General features: G+C 49.9%; 1 protein-coding gene across 3 annotated transcripts in view; it reads left to right on the top strand.

Moving 5' to 3' along the window:
- The window catches only part of GAL3ST4 (galactose-3-O-sulfotransferase 4), a 122,929-nt gene that overhangs the window by 34,937 nt on the left and 72,121 nt on the right, over nucleotides 1-15,871 (top strand). The window contains exon 1 of one of the 3 annotated variants that reach the window (XM_078671005.1): nucleotides 1,282-1,591. The exons of the other annotated variants lie outside the window; for them this stretch is intronic. The gene's annotated coding sequence lies outside the window, so the exon portion shown is untranslated. Of the gene's footprint in view, nucleotides 1-1,281; nucleotides 1,592-15,871 lie in introns of those variants that run through there. 3 annotated transcript variants of the gene reach the window in all.

Raw genomic sequence — 15,871 nt, 5'->3', positions numbered from 1 at the left:
CTTCTACATGGCCCCCCTCGCAACCATTGTCAAAAACCACAGGCTCAACATCGTCTCCTACTCCGATGACACCCTGCTCATCCTCTACCTCACCAAGGAACCCGACATCACCAGGCACAAATTTCAAGGAGGGATGAAAGCCATCGTGACATGGATGAGGAACATCTGACTTAAGCTCAACTCTGAGAAAACAGAGTCCTCATCCTCGGCTTCACCCCCTCCGCATTGGGACAACACTTGGTGGCCCTCGGCCCTCGGAAACCGACCCACCCCAATGGACCATGCACGCATCATCTGCATCATACTCGACTCATCACTCAACAGGAATCGCCAGATCAACGCCGTCTTCTCTGCATGCTTCAACACCCACTGGATACTACGCAAGACGTTCAATTGGTTCCCCCCCCCCACTCCAGGAAAACTGAAACTCGCGACGAACTCATCACCAGCAGACTGTACTACAGCAACGCCCTCTAGCCAGAAATAAACAAAAAACTCCTCAGCAAACTCCAGAACGTCCAGAATGCCGCAGCCAGACTAATCATCAATATCCCACGGCACAACAATATCACCCAACACCTCAGCGAACTCCACTGGCTCCCAGTCGAAAGAAGAATAACTTTCAAGCTGCTCACACACACCTACACGGCCCTCCACAACACCGGACCTCAGTACCTCAACGACCGAATCTCCTTCCATGCCCCAAGAGAAACCTCCCCTCAGTGGACCTCTCCCTAGCCACCGTCCCACGCTTCTACAGGACCAGAGCAGGTGGACGATCCTAGTCCTACCTCGCAGCCAAGACCTGGAACAAACTCCCCCTTCACCTCCTGCACCAATTCAGGAAGGACCTCAAGACCTGGCTCTTCGAATGACCCTAATGGAGCTGCTCACACCCACCCCCAGCGCCTTGAGACCCTCACGGGTGAATAGTGCGCTTTACAAAACCCTGATTGAATGATTGACTCTATGATCGCACTGCATATGCACACTAGGTCTGTCAGTCCCTAGTAGTGCTCTGAGTGGCCGCAATTGCTCTCAATGCTTTCCCAGGCTCTGCATAGCATCCATGGATGCGCTGTGATTCTCTGCTGTAACTTCGTGGCCCGGTGAGACTCTGCTCCAAGGCGCTTGAGTCATCGACTGTGGTTGGTTTTGCCACATCCGGACCAAGGCCTACTGGACGCCGTGTTCAGAAGCAAAAATAGGTCTGTCGCGGAGGGGGCGTGGCCAGGCAGATTAATATCCAAGAGGAAATATGTTGGCACGAGCGGCTACGGCAAGAAATTCCTGAGTTATTACAGGCGGTGCAACTCGCCCAGTCCGTGTCGGGAGGGGGGAGGTGGGGTAAGGGGGCGGGGCTGCCCGTGGGGAGCATCTGGAACCAGTCGCAGATGAAAGTAGTGGTCTTCGCTGGAGAGCGGGGTTGTTAATTACAGCCCCTGCCCGGGCAGGAAGCCCCCTGGGGCAAGAATGTCTCGGCGTAAGAGGAATGAGCGGCCGCTGCGGGGGGCCTTCCTGTGGGCCCCTCCTGTCTCCGTGCGAGGGGCTCTCGGACGCAGCTTTCCTCCTTAGGGAGCGCCATCCACAGGTCTGTGTCCTGCTCCATGTCCGCACTCTTCCCGCCGCTTTTCAATGCAGTTTCTCCGGCCCCCAGCCCCTCATGCTCACACTACTTTCTATCACTCCATCACAGCCTCTCTAGGTACGAATGGATTTGTTAGTTTATTTATTAGCCGTGTGATCGTCTCCAGTCCATACATAAGCTCTGCCCTCGTTTCTCCAGACACTGCCCGTCCAGCACTCCACCAATAACGTGTGGCCGTCCGACTCCAGACTCCACGGGTTCTGTCCTGCTCGCCCAAAACGTAGGTCTTTCTTTTTAAGGGGGGGGGGTATTAATCCCAAGGCTTATGAATATAATATCCATCTATGAGATAACGGAAGCTCGGAGCCTGGCCTCGTCACATTGGGAGCGGGGGGCATCGTTTTGTGCTACGCGGCTGCCATGTACCGTTCTCTCTGCCCAAGAACATATTGTTATATATGTGACCTCTGCAGCCCCTCCTCTGCCCCCCCCCCCCCGAACCCGACCTTTCAGCCAGTCACGAGAGTCACTTATTCTCCCTGCCCGCGCCCCCTATGGCCTCGTCTGTGTCGCCCCCATGTCTCTGCCCCTATAAGCCTGTAGACTGCCCCACCCGCGGGTGCTTCAGAGTTCCACTGCTTTATTAATTCATGCTCTGTCTGGAACGGGCCTCATATATTTATGGATTACTGTCGAGGGAGAGGGGGTCGGGGGGTCCCCATTAATCAGATGTCTGCAATTAGTGGTTGGGGAGGGGTGAGGGAGCTCTGACGCAAGAGAGACTTCTTCAAGCAAACCCCCCCCCAGGGCAAAACATGAGAGCTTCCTCCCGCCCCTCGCAGCTCCGAAATGCAGGACGGCCATGGGCCAGCTCACCCTGCCCTGCACTTATAGCCAAGGACGGCCGGGGTTTCACTTTCTCACTCCTGCAAGGAAGCTACTTTCTCGGAGCACTGGTAACGCACAACACATTTCGCGGAACTTGGTGTAGTTAGGTGGGGGCGGTCCGCCCCAGCCGGCACCATTTTTGAAGCGGCCGCACCGCGGCCGCGCGGCACTGGAGGCCCGTGCGGCCGCCTTTATAATTTATTTGGGAACGTGTTCAGCCGAAATGTTTTTGCAGGATACAGAAGTGGAGGGCTCGCAGCAGCATTAGTTCACTAGCGCCACAAGCCTAATTTCGAGGTGCGCTCCAAGTGAACAATCGCGCTCACGGATGCATTCTTGGTTGTCACTTTGCCCCTTAGGAGGAGATGAGAGTAAATATCTCTCACTTCCGATTTTGGCACAGGCAGTTTCCACTGCAACCTGTCAGGAGATAATTGTGTCTGCAAAACTGTGGGGTAGGGTTAGCGCCAACACGAAATTCATGCTCGAAAAACATTTGAGCGCTTTATTCCCCATTGATTACTGCAGAACTAAAACACAGGTGGAATGCACATTCAAATAGTGTTTGCACCGCGGTGTATTTTTGGCGATCACAACACTTGGAACAATTGTTCTTGGGTGTGGACATTTCTCATGCATTCTTTCCACAGATATCACCCGGAGGAATTTGCACTTGGAGTTTACCGTTTGGTGGAACTACCTCGAATTGAAGTAACTCTAAATTTGTTAAACTATCAGTGCTTTTAAATAAAACTGCTGTCCCTTTACTCATTTGATTAGGCCAGATTTAAAACTGCCGAGCAGTCAAGAAAGCGAATAGGTAAAGCTTGTTATTTTACGTTAGAGCAGAAGAAATTAAAGTACACCTGCTCAAAATTTCGGTAGTGGAGTCTGCAGTGCACCGTGGCTACATTCCATACCCCAGCGAACGTTGATGTGTGCTACTGCTTTCAAGTGGGAGGACCCATGGAAAACAGTCCTTCCTTATTCGCCTCCCTCTCTGTTTATCCCCCACTACAGCAGTCGTTATTCTCTGTAAGGTGAGCAAGTGGCAAGCAAACTGCGCAGTTTTTTGAAAAACATAATCTAACCCATTACAATAACTGACCGCTAAAATTGACAGAAACATTCTTTTGTTTGCAGTGGCGGGGCGCACACTGAAAATGAGTGGTGCAGACCTGAGTCCTCGTTTTGTATAACAATACGATCAGTTTAGAACAGAACTAGGTGCTTCAGTTTCTGGTGCTTTGCTTTCCAGCAGTTTTAACATCTTCTTAGAATGTCTTGTTGCTCAAATGGGTTTAACTGCTCACATTTATATGTTTTCCTGGTTTTCATTGCTTGATTTTGGTTGCGACAAAGTGTCACTCATATTTGTTGAAATGTCACACATAATTACGCTGAATTAATGAAAATGTCACACACAGCAATCTGAAACCTTGGCAGCTATGGTTTGTTCAGCCACTACTCTGCTTAAATAAAGGACGCATGTTGGAGAATAGGTAGATTAAAGGACACAAACTATGCCATTGTGCTGGCATTGTTGACCGAAACAGATCTTTGCTCCCCTGTAGCTAGTGAGATGTGAGAGGCAAAGAATGCTGAGTTACCACCTGAGCTCTGCAGTGCAGTTCCAGCATGTCTTCAGGCCTGAGCAGCGGAGATGCGTTACTGTTGTTGTTAAGGTTAGTGACACATGTGTAAGACAGTCTCTGCCGTTAGTATCACACACAGAGACTGCCTGCTTTCGGTAACTGCTGCACAGTGCACACAAACGCGAGACTTACTTTTTGGCAATTTAATTGAAAGCACCGCGGCCGCCTGCAACAACAGTGCTTTCAATTAAATTGCCAAAAGCCAAGTCCCGCGTTTGCACTGTGCAGCAGTTACCAAAAGCAGGTCAGGAGGAGTGCAGGCTGCAGCGTGGCTTAACTAAGTCCCGCGGCCGCCGCGTTAGTGTGTCCTCCGACCGTTGTTGGCCCCCACCCGTCCCAGCGTCACCAGGGTCATCAATCAGTTGTAGCGTGCGCGGCGTGCGCAGGCGCTACCAATGACAGCCCTGTAATGACATTTTTGGCCAGCCCTCGCCCTGCGATCAGAACATAGCTGTGGCGCGTTACGCGCTTCACCGCTACGGTCTCGTCCTGAGGTGTCAATTCTGGCCTGGGGCGGTGCTTTATTATACATGCAGCAGCTTTGGGCATTTTGCTGGCCTGGCTGGCTCTCTGGACTGTGAGTCTGCTGCACTGCAGACTCAGTACTAATAGGGGAACAAAGTTGAAACCCCTGGAACCGCCCCTGCCTGCCATAGATCCTGCCTGGAGCGAGGGAGGTAAGAGGAGAGCAGCAACAGATTCAGTGGGGTGGGTGGGTGGCTGAGTCTGTGGCTCATCCATGATAGCTGCCAAGGTTTCAGATTGCTATGTGTGGCACTTTCAGAATTTCATTGTAATTATGAGTGACATTTCAACGTCTAGAAGTCACAGTTTCTCAGGGGCAAAAATTTAAATCCCTCAATAAAGATGAAGGAAACATATGAATACCGGCAATTACACCCATTTGATTATGGGGAAACTCTTAACATTTTGAAACAGGTGCAAACCAGTGTCATGTATGTGCATGTTTGCATTGTGCTGAGGGTAATTGTTCACAGAGCTCTCTGATGGATGTCACATGGTTTTTCTGAGTCCCCAGATAGATCATGCTGTCTGTGTGTTCTCTTTTGTACTGCCAGTCACCGGTGTATTCAACTGTGTAACCTTTGATGGTGTCATGTACGTGCATGTAACTTGCATGATCGAGGTAACTATTAGCAGCTATACTACGTGTCTCTCGGACATCTTTCAAGTGCTCTCCTGCGCGGAAGAGATTTCAAGGTGAAAACACTGCCAAGGGAGAGGATGTGTCGGTACAGCCATTGGTGCCCACTTTTGAACTGGGGAACCGGGAGAGTCTCGGCGCCTGCTCAACATCCTGTGACTCTGGGCAAATCACCTAACCTCCTTGGGGCTTATTTACAAGCCCCTTGCGCCACTTGCATCACTTTTCCCATGTTAAAAGTGGCGCAAGGGGCCTAAAAAATGAGGGTGTCCTTGTGTAACGTAATGCGACAAATTAATGATTCAAATTTTACGACAATCTTCACTGGTTTCAAAAGCAGGCACATTAACTTGCCTTCTGTAACGTGAAATGAAGTAAACAGTATTTGAACCGAGGCGCACATGGCATATTTATTGGTTGTGTTCACATAATGATATTTATATGAAATAAATGTTCTCTACTTTTTTAATGTACAAGATAAGTTATGCTTAACGCAAGTATCTTTATTGCTTTTAATGCACAAGTAGGAAACCAGTGAAAAATAAGTTTACCGTTTGTTTTAAAGCAATGATTGTGACATCACCTATGTTTTTTTTGTTAAAATCCCTCAGCCACTTGTGAATTGAATTATGAGCCAAGTAAAGTCTCTGTCTAGAAATGGCTCCTTAATCTGTTTTCTGATTTTGGCCAGGTGCGGAAATCTTTAACGGGAAATAAATTTTTACAAATCTGTATTAGAGAAGTGTTCGCGTTCAGTTTTTGTGGTGCGTTCCCTGGAGGGGTTGGAGCTTGACCTCGGTCTGTACCAGAGGGGGTTGTTGTGGTGGGAGTGCCCGAGGCGAGGGCTTGGGACCTCACAGAGCCTTCTCATCACCATCCTTCGAGGGCCCAGGGATACAGCGTTGCTTTCAGAGAGCTGAGCTGGAGGCTCCAGGGTTGGTACATGGTTAGCCTGAGGTAGAGAGCGTTGCTTCCCCTCAGGGCAGAGGATTAGAGGTGGTATGAGGACAGGCGGAGGATGGAGGTATAAAGTTGGCTAGCCTGAGGTGGAGAGCGTTGCTGATCACCAGGTTATAGGATTCGAGGTGTAATGAGTGCAGGTGGAGGATGGAGGTATAAAGTTGGCTAGCCTGAGGAAGAGAGCATTGCCGCCCCCCAGGGCAGAGGATTCTAGGTGTTATGAGGACAGGCGGAGGATGGAGTTATAAAGTTGGCTAGCCTGAGGTGGAGACGGTTGCTGTCGCCCAGGGCCGAGGATTTGAGGTGTTATGAGGTCAGGCGGAGGATGGAGGTATAAAGTTGGCTGGTCTCATGTAGCGAGCGTTGCTGCGTCTCAGGGCAAAGTATTCGAGTTGTTATGAGGGCAGGCGGAGGATGGAGGTATAAAGTTGATATTCCTGAAGGTTGAGATTTGGAGAATTGATATGTGTGTCTGTGGTAATGCGAGATTGTGCAGGGTTCATGTGATGTTAATCTACTTGAGTTAATAAAATTGTTCACACTAATAGTAATATTTTCATGCATATGGTTTATAGATAGTCATGCTGTGTGTAGTCATGCTTATGAATAAAACATTGTCATGCCGTTAATGCAGGTTTTCCCGCCCTTATTTGTGAGACACGGCTTGGTATGTGGAATAACAGAAGTGCAGGTCACCAAGGTGGCCTCCTTCCTCTGTCGACGGTGGCGACCAGCTTCTTGCCTTGTCCTGGTGGCTCGCTCTAGCTGGCATACAGGTTTATCATTCCTCCTCTGTGCATGAGCCACAGGCCAGTCGCCACAGCAGCAATCTTCACAGCGGCATACGGGGTCGCCGATTTGGTAAAGCACATGGGCTAAGGCTCCGTCGGTACGGCAGCAATATGCACAATGGCCCCACCTGGCATATGGGGTCGCCAACTTGGTACTGCATTTGGTTTACAGTCTGATCGGCAAGACAGCAATTTTCACGACGGCCACACCTGGTTTACTGGGTTGCCGACTTGGTACTGCACATAGGTGATGACCCATTCGGTGCAGCAAAGATCATGGATCATATCACAGAGTCTCCCCCTTTAAGACAGGTGTCGCCGACTTTTACCTGCACATGGGCAATGGCCAGATGGGTGCAGCAGCCATCTCCACACACCTTGCTCCAGGGATCCACTTGCCAGGTAGCCTCCACTGGACTTTGCTCCCTCCAAAGCTCTCCTCTCCCTCTCAGTCACACTGGTCTTGGCAAGCAGGCAGATGCCGGTGCTCCAGGTTCCAGGGGCAAGTGGTCTTGGATTCATTGGGTGATGTCCCCTCACCCAGCTGGGAGACAAGCAAGCCTTGGCCCTCTGCCTTAGTCACCAGCAGAAGTCTTGCAGAATGTTTCCTCCTCACACAGCCTGACTGGTTGTTTGACAACTCAGAATGTTTGGGGTCTCAAGCTCCTCTTCTTATAGTCCATTACAAACAACAAATGTGTTTTAGAGTCTGAGTCCTTGAAGTTTATGTTGGGGGTTTGTTTCCTTTTGAAGTGCTCTCTCCTCTGTTCTCCCTTCCTCTTGAAAGCAGTCTGTCACAGCAGGAGCATTAGTGAGAGGGTGGGAGCAGAGATCATACATTATTTATTTGAGAGTTTTATATAGCACTAGCTAGACCCAAAGGCATCAGAGCACTTTACAACAGTAAATGTTCACATCAAAGATAACTAATGAGAAGATGGGTAAAAAGACTATGCCTCAGTGAGTGTGGGTGCAGACACCATCCGTTAGTGAGCAGATGGACATGTACACCATATGTCATTGAGCATGTGGGTTCATAGATTATATGTCAGTGAGCCAGTGGACATCGAGGCCACATGCCAGTGAGTGGCTGGGCACGGAGATCATAAGTCAGTGAGCTGGTGGGTGCAGAGACATGTCAGTGAACTGAGGAACACGTACATCATATGTCAGAGAGCTGGTGGGTTCATAGACCGTACGTCATTGCGGAGGCAGGCACAGACACCATATTTTGGTTAGCTGGTGGACACAGAGAGTATATATCAGTGAGCGTGTTGGCATGGACACCATACTCCACAGAGGGGGTGGTTGCATAGACATACATCAGTGAGCTAGTGGATTCAGAAACCATACACCAGTGAGTAGGTGAACATGAAGACCATACGTCAGTGAGCAGGTAGGTGCAGAGATTATGCATCAGTGAGCGGGTTGGCATAGAGACCACTAGTAAGTAAGAAAGCGAGTGCAGAGACTGTACATCTGTGTGAGGTGGGTACACACCAGATGATAACTTCACGTGTAGAGTCCTTTATGGTTGGAGCCCTGGGCCACGGGTGCAATCCTCTAGGCGAGTCGCGGCAGTGGAAGGCTTGTGGTGTGCCTGGGGTGTATCGTAGACTCGTGAGCTAGGTGAGTGGCGGCGAGGAAGGAACAAACAGTTGCTGAAGCTGAATGAAGTCAGGAAGTTGGAGAGGAATCAATGGCTGGTAGTCCGCCAGCTGACTTGGTGTCGGTATGAGAGCTGGCTGGGGCTGTAGGAAGTGCGTGGGTTGGAATTTAAGGATACTGTTGAAAGTTTGGAGGACTGGGGGGAGGGAGAAGGCTGCAGCTAGAGCTTTGTTGCAGGATAGTTTACGCTTCAGGGTTTGGATGCTAACACCGACCCTAAAGACAATAGTATGCTCTACTCATGCATTGCTCTTCTAAGCCCTGGTGAACCTTGACACCCCCAAGTGAAGGCCAGGCGAGCTCTTTGGAGAATAACCGGACAAATCATTAATGACAGATTCAGCAGCCTAAAAAAAAAAATACCAGCTTGCCAACAAAAACACTTTTCCAAACCAGTCACAGAAAATCATATATATCTGTTAACGATTTTCGAGGTTGAGCTAGGCTTCCTTCGAGGATGTATAACCCAAAGCAGGGGAATGGTATTGCAAGCACATGTTCTTTGAAGCTAAGACTCGACATGTACCTGTAGTGCTCTGTTAAAGAGCAGCGCTTTCCTCTTCCCCACATAATCTGTACATTCCTTCCCAGGTACACACACCCCAGTCAGGCAGAGCTGCTAAATCCACTCAGTGCCGGTCCCTGTCGAGTGAACCTTCAAAGGCATTCTTGTCAACTCCTAAATTTGAACCATTTGGACTGTGGCAAGTGGGAGTTTTAAACCCTTTATTCTTGCACACTTAGGTTATTAACACCTGCTTGGTCAACTTTCAGGACTCCTGAAACTGTGGAATCCTGAAGGGTCATCGTGTGCTGAGAGTTGTCGTTGTATTTCCCCTGACTCATAGATTTGGCATCGATGCCTCTTTGGAGCTCTCAAAACGAGTGTGTGTTGAAATGAGGGGTAGTGAGGTACGCGTGTGGGGGGAGTCCATGAGCATCCGGTAGGGGGGTGCGTTAAGCCTTCATAAAACTGATGGAAGAATGGATGCGAACTGCCCTTGGAATGTGTTTTTCCAAAATACAGACTCGGTGTTGGGGCTTTGTCTGTTGAAAACTATACGTACAACTGCTTTTAGCAGAAAGAGAGAAGAGACCCGGAAAGAGACGAGGGACCCGGAAACAGATGGGACCCGGAAACAGATGAGCGACCTGGGAAGAGATGAGGGACCCGGAAACAGACGAGGGACATGGGTGGTAGTTGACGGGGTTGGGCAAGTGTAGGGATACTCCGTGTATGGCACGTGTGAAGCAGGCGTGGATGAGGCCGACCAGTGTCCTAGAATAGTGACGTATTAGAGGCCTAACACTCCCAGCTAGGCCTTCTGAGCCACGTGCTCCCAGCATCTGACAAGTAGCACTGACGAGATAAAGCCCGCCAGTGACTCCAGGTTCTCTCTTCTTACACTTGAAATGAAGACATGGCTGCCCAGCTGCATGATAGGCGCTATGAGACCTTTACTCATGCAGGGTGTCATGGTAGTGGTAGGGAGGCCTAGTCACAGAGAGGCGGTATCTGGTACACCCAGTTCATGAGCGGGAGAGTGATGGATGGAGGCTTCTGTACAGAAGGCCAGTCTCTAGGAATGCGTCTGGTCTGGGGTGATATTTTAGGGCTTCCTGGTTGAGAGTTTCGAGGGAAGGCACAATATGAGCTGCTGGTTCCAATGAACGTGAACGTATGCAGTCAGAGAGAAATGTTGCAATTCGAGAGGGTAAAGAGATCAAATTTAGGATTTTAATACAGCAAGGCTGGACTAGAGTGACTCCCTTTCTCCAAGCCTCCCTGGATATTTGATATGGACTTCGGCTTGTACAGAATGTCGCCGCTAGACTGGTTCTTAATCTGCCATGCAGACAGTCAGTCGCACTCCACCTATAAAGTATGCATTGGCTCCCAGTCCAAAAACATGTCCTTGTCAGACCTCTTTGCTTTGTTTGTGAGCCCCTGTCCAAGGACCGACCTTCCCTTCATGAGATCCCTCTCCCATCCTTGTGTCCCAGCCCGCACTCTGGCCTCATCCAGTTCCAACATGGAGTCTATTCCTGGGTCCAAAGGAGCGAGAACGGCGGGAGGTTGCTTCGCCCTCCTGGCCGCCTCACTCCCACTGGAACTCCATGTTCAGAAAAACGTGCTCGTTTTGTGGCAACGGCAGTGCTTGATTTGTAAAAGAAAAGAAGTGCCAGGACCCTCCTCAGGAGGTCACTGCAGCTTGCACCACTCATTTCCCCTGCCAGTGCTGCCAAAGACAGTACCACCACAACTACTAACCATCGTACTCCTACAAGTGAGACAGTTCAGGCTATTCCAGGTCCCCAAAGCTATGAGAATGACTTGGGCGGCAGGTATTAGTAATTTTAAATGTTTATTTAATTAATAAACAACTGTTGTGTGCTTATCATTTACTTAGACAAACATCACCACTATGTGGCAGAGTCAGAAGTACCGGTATTGGCAATTAAGTGCTGGTTCTGAGCACCGGAAACCACTGGCTCAAATTAAGCACTAGGCCCCGGTTTACTGCTTGTTTACTCCATTTGGTAATACTGTGCAATAGCATTACTACCAGATCAGAGGATTAACACTGTAGTCAGCAGTGGGCTCTTAACGAGCCCTCGGTGAAGAAGAATTGATCTAAATAGACAATATGTTTTGTAGCGCCAGACTCATGGGGTTTAATGGGAATGAAAACACGTGGGGGTCTCTCAAAGTGGCGTGGCCGATGTAATTAAGGGTGTGGCTTAAAAACACCTATTGTAATAATCTGTGCTTAGCATAGAGTACCGACCGACTAGTACTTTGCTGCTTTTGTCATTGCATCCAGATATACAATACACCACGTAACATTTCACCTACAGCAAACCAGAACTATTGGCTTTGTCGATTGGTTGTTAGTTGCATAAGATAAATAAGCAACAGCTACGGCTTCTGTATCGCATACTGAAAATGCATCAATTCTGAAATGATGAGACTTGAAAGAACTATAACGAGTCTCTTCGAAGTGACACCACGGCAGTGAAGGCTGGCACTGCTGCAGAGTCAAGGTTTTTTGTTTCACCCTGAGAGTGAGGGCAAACATGGAGAGCCCGACAGGGACCCGTCTCAGCACCTGCTTCTAAGCACCGGCAGGACCCGGCCAACTTAAAGCCCTGTAGCGCCCACTTGCCAGCTGTGTACATAAAAGGGGTAAACAACAGTGCCCGCAGTGCAGGTCCGCACCCGCCTTGGTCTCGCGCTTGCATAAACATGGACAAGAAGCGCTGACGCCCTCAGATGACGGCATCTCTCCCAGGGCCTCCGCCGCCGCCATGGGATCAGCACCTCACCTGACCGCACACCTGCGGCGAGTGCGGGCCTTGTTCTTTTTAAAGCAGGCTTTGCCCCTGGGCTTTGGTAAACCACCGCTCAGCAGCCGCCGGCTGCTGCTCAGCAGTAACATCCATGCAGATGCAGCATCTGTGCAGCAGTTGTCCGATGCCCTAAAAAACAAGGATTTAGGCAAGTTTCCCATATTATTGTCTGCCAGTATAGCTTACTAGCTAAGCGTAGCTGACAGGCTATCATTGTTATTGCCTCCAGCGGAGCCTGATGTCTGAACAGAGCTGGCAAGTTGTTGCATTATTACCTGCCAAGGATCCTCCTGTCTGTATGTGGCTGCCCTCATCCATTCCCTTACATGTGTGATGCTTCAGTGTTTGTGCGCCCGGGCTCATCTTTTTACCAGGTAGGTTTGGGTCGTGCACGAGAAGTGAGTGCTGATTGATGGTGTTGCTGTATTATCAAATAAGGAATTCAACTATATTTGCCTAACTTGCATGTGTTTTGAGATCTGGATACACACAGCTTTAGTGGGTTTGTTTATCGAATGGCATAAATATTTGGAAGCCACTGGTTTTCATGTGCTTTTCATGGTTGCCATTACTTGCATGAGTTGACCCTAAAGGCCAGTAAATTTTATGAATAGTTATGTTGTCTCTCTCTTTGTATTCCCATTGGGTTTTGGGGATGGGGCATCAAGTCCCTCTTCTATTATACTGCAAATTTGAGATGTTGTGTAGCTTGTACATTAGTCAGTTTGTGTTCTTTGTAGTATTTACTTTGCTAGCGTAATATAATTTAAATTACTGATTTATGGTTTTGTTTAGGAAGTGCGTCCTGTTAGGATGTTTTAGCATATCATAAAGACAGTGGTATTCACCAATCACCTTTGCATTCATTTGTTTTGCTTTGCTACCATGATAACATGTTGTTAGATTTAAAGCTTTATTGTACACAAAGTAAAGACAAGCACATAGAGGCTTTCTTAAATATTCTTCAAAATACTGACCCTTTGTCAAAAGTATCTACTGTGCAAATATTTTGCTGTATGCGTTCTCGTCCGCCACTTATGATGCAAGCTTCATCTTCTGACACTTAGACAAAGCAGTTTTCGCTACGATACAGCTTAACTCTGCTAGTGCACTCTGGCTAGAAAAGGGAGCTTTTCCCAGAGTCCATATGAACACAGCCCAAGATGTTGCGTCATCATGACATTTTCTTTTAGCACAGCTGGTGATAATAAACAGAGATATCCAACTAATACTGAACAGTATGCCTAAGATAATATCAGGTCTGTAGGCTTTGCCAGTGATTGTTTACACTGGTGACGCATATGGAATAAAACAAAACTTGTGTGCAAAACACAAAAGGATTAGCACTTACACTGCTTGCTTGACCTAGTGCTGAAACTGGAGAGGACTAGTCTACAGGCTTCAAAGTGGGTAACTTGCCCCTTAGAGCACATCTCCTTCCCAGAGAATGTACTATTCAGACTAGTGAAGGAATCCATCTCTGAGGACAATTTTGATCTCTCAAAGACGTAACTTGCTTTTCCATGAAAAGGGTGATTTTCGTCAAAACGTTGACCTCATGGGTACAACAAGTAACATTCGCACAGAGTACTTGACATTGTTTTTGCCCGAAATAGACTATACTGTAAAAACAAATAGCGCCCTAAAGGCTTGAATGGTTGCTGCACCAGTTGTGCTCCCATTTATTAGGCTCAGCTTCTAATGGGCATAGACCTAAAGAGGGGGCGCATAAGAAACCTTTAGCGACAGCTGTTACTAGTTCAGTCCACTCAGGTATGGATGGTTGGATGATGATAAAGAGTTGTGTTGAGGGTTAGGACTGTGCCCATTCTGGCGAGGTGCTGGTGGGGTGCTTTGCCTCTTTGGTAGCGTGTCGAGGAGCACTGCCTCCATGCTCCAACAGTCACTGCTGTTCCAGTTTATTCTACTCCTAACAATGCATTGATTGACTTATTTCAGTCTTTGGTGTGGTGTTTGATGCAGTGCTGTCATGCCGCCTGTCAGCTGATTCACAGCATCCTGTGCTCTCAAGTCCAGACAGGCACAAAAGACAGTAGCAGAATTCAGCACATCAAGCAGTCAGGGATGTGTGAAAGGCAGTAAGGATTGCAGCGAGCAGAGCGCATCTGCTGTGGCATGCTTTCATTTACTTCCAGCCACCTGTAAACATTGCTGCCGTTTTAGAGGCGCCGCGCTTTGTTCAGGTGATAGAAGGCCTCTTCATTAGTGTACCTCCACAAGTCGGCCCCAGAGTGTAAGACAGGGCCTAAAACATGGCCTTATTTCAAGCGAAAGGAGAGCGCCACAAAAGAAAACAAGCATTGAAAATGCAATAGGTCTCGCAATAGGAGAGTTTGACATTTTTCGTTTTGCATATGGATGAGTGGCGTTGCGTGGATGAGTGGCGTTGCGTGGATGAGTGGCGTTGCGTGGGTGAGTGGCGTTGCGTGGGTGAGTGGCGTTGCGTGGGTGAGTGGCGTTGCGTGGGTGAGCGGCGTTGCGTGGATGAGCGGCGTTGCGTGGATGAGCGGCGTTGCGTGGCTGAGCGGCGTTGCGTGGCTGAGTGGCGTTGCGTGGCTGAGTGGCGTTGCGTGGGTGAGTGGCGTTGCGTGGGTGAGTGGCGTTGCGTGTGTGTGTGGCGTTGCGTGGGTGAGTGGCGTTGCGTGGGTGAGTGGCGTTGCGTGGGTGAGTGGCGTTGCGTGGATGAGTGGCGTTGCGTGGGTGAGTGGCGTTGCGTGGGTGAGTGGCGTTGCGTGTGTGAGTGGCGTTGCGTGTGTGAGTGGCGTTGCGTGTGTGAGTGGCGTTGCGTGTGTGAGTGGCGTTGCGTGTGTGAGTGGCGTTGCGTGTGTGAGTGGCGTTGCATGTGTGAGTGGCGTTGCGTGGCTGAGTGGCGTTGCGTGGCTGAGTGGCGTTGCGTGGCTGAGTGGCGTTGCGTGGCTGAGTGGCGTTGCGTGGGTGAGTGGCGTTGCGTGGTTGAGTGGCGTTGCGTGTGTGAGTGGCGTTGCGTGGTTGAGTGGCGTTGCATGTGTGAGTGGCGTTGCATGTGTGAGTGGCGTTGCATGTGTGAGTGGCGTTGCATGTGTGAGTGGCGTTGCATGTGTGTGTGGCGTTGCGTGTGTGTGTGGCGTTGCGTGTGTGTGTGGCGTTGCGTGTGTGTGTGGCGTTGCGTGTGTGAGTGGCGTTGCGTGTGTGAGTGGCGTTGCGTGTGTGAGTGGCGTTGCGTGTGTGTGTGGCGTTGCGTGTGTGTGTGGCGTTGCGTGTGTGTGTGGCGTTGCGTGTGTGTGTGGCGTTGCGTGGCTGAGTGGCGTTGCGTGGGTGAGTGGCGTTGCGTGGGTGAGTGGCGTTGCGTGGTGAGTGGCGTTGCGTGGGTGAGTGGCGTTGCGTGGGTGAGTGGCGTTGCGTGGGTGAGTGGCGTTGCGTGGGTGAGTGGCGTTGCGTGGTTGAGTGGCGTTGCGTGTGTGAGTGGCGTTGCATGTGTGAGTGGCGTTGCATGTGTGAGTGGCGTTGCATGTGTGAGTGGCGTTGCATGTGTGTGTGGCGTTGCGTGTGTGTGTGGCGTTGCGTGTGTGTGTGGCGTTGCGTGTGTGAGTGGCGTTGCATGTGTGAGTGGCGTTGCGTGTGTGAGTGGCGTTGCGTGTGTGAGTGGCGTTGCGTGTGTGAGTGGTGTTGCGTGGGTGAGTGGCGTTGCGTGGGTGAGTGGCGTTGCGTGGGTGAGTGGCGTTGCGTGGGTGAGTGGCGTTGCATGGGTGAGTGGCGTTGCGTGGGTGAGTGAATGGTTAGCTGTTGCTTATGCGACGTATAGCAC

Source organism: Lissotriton helveticus, chromosome 12 (genome assembly GCF_964261635.1).
Source record: "Lissotriton helveticus chromosome 12, aLisHel1.1, whole genome shotgun sequence".
NCBI classification, from domain to species: Eukaryota; Metazoa; Chordata; class Amphibia; order Caudata; family Salamandridae; genus Lissotriton; species Lissotriton helveticus.
The sequence above is the reverse complement of the archived record's forward strand: the minus strand, read 5'-3'. Positions and strand labels throughout refer to the sequence as shown.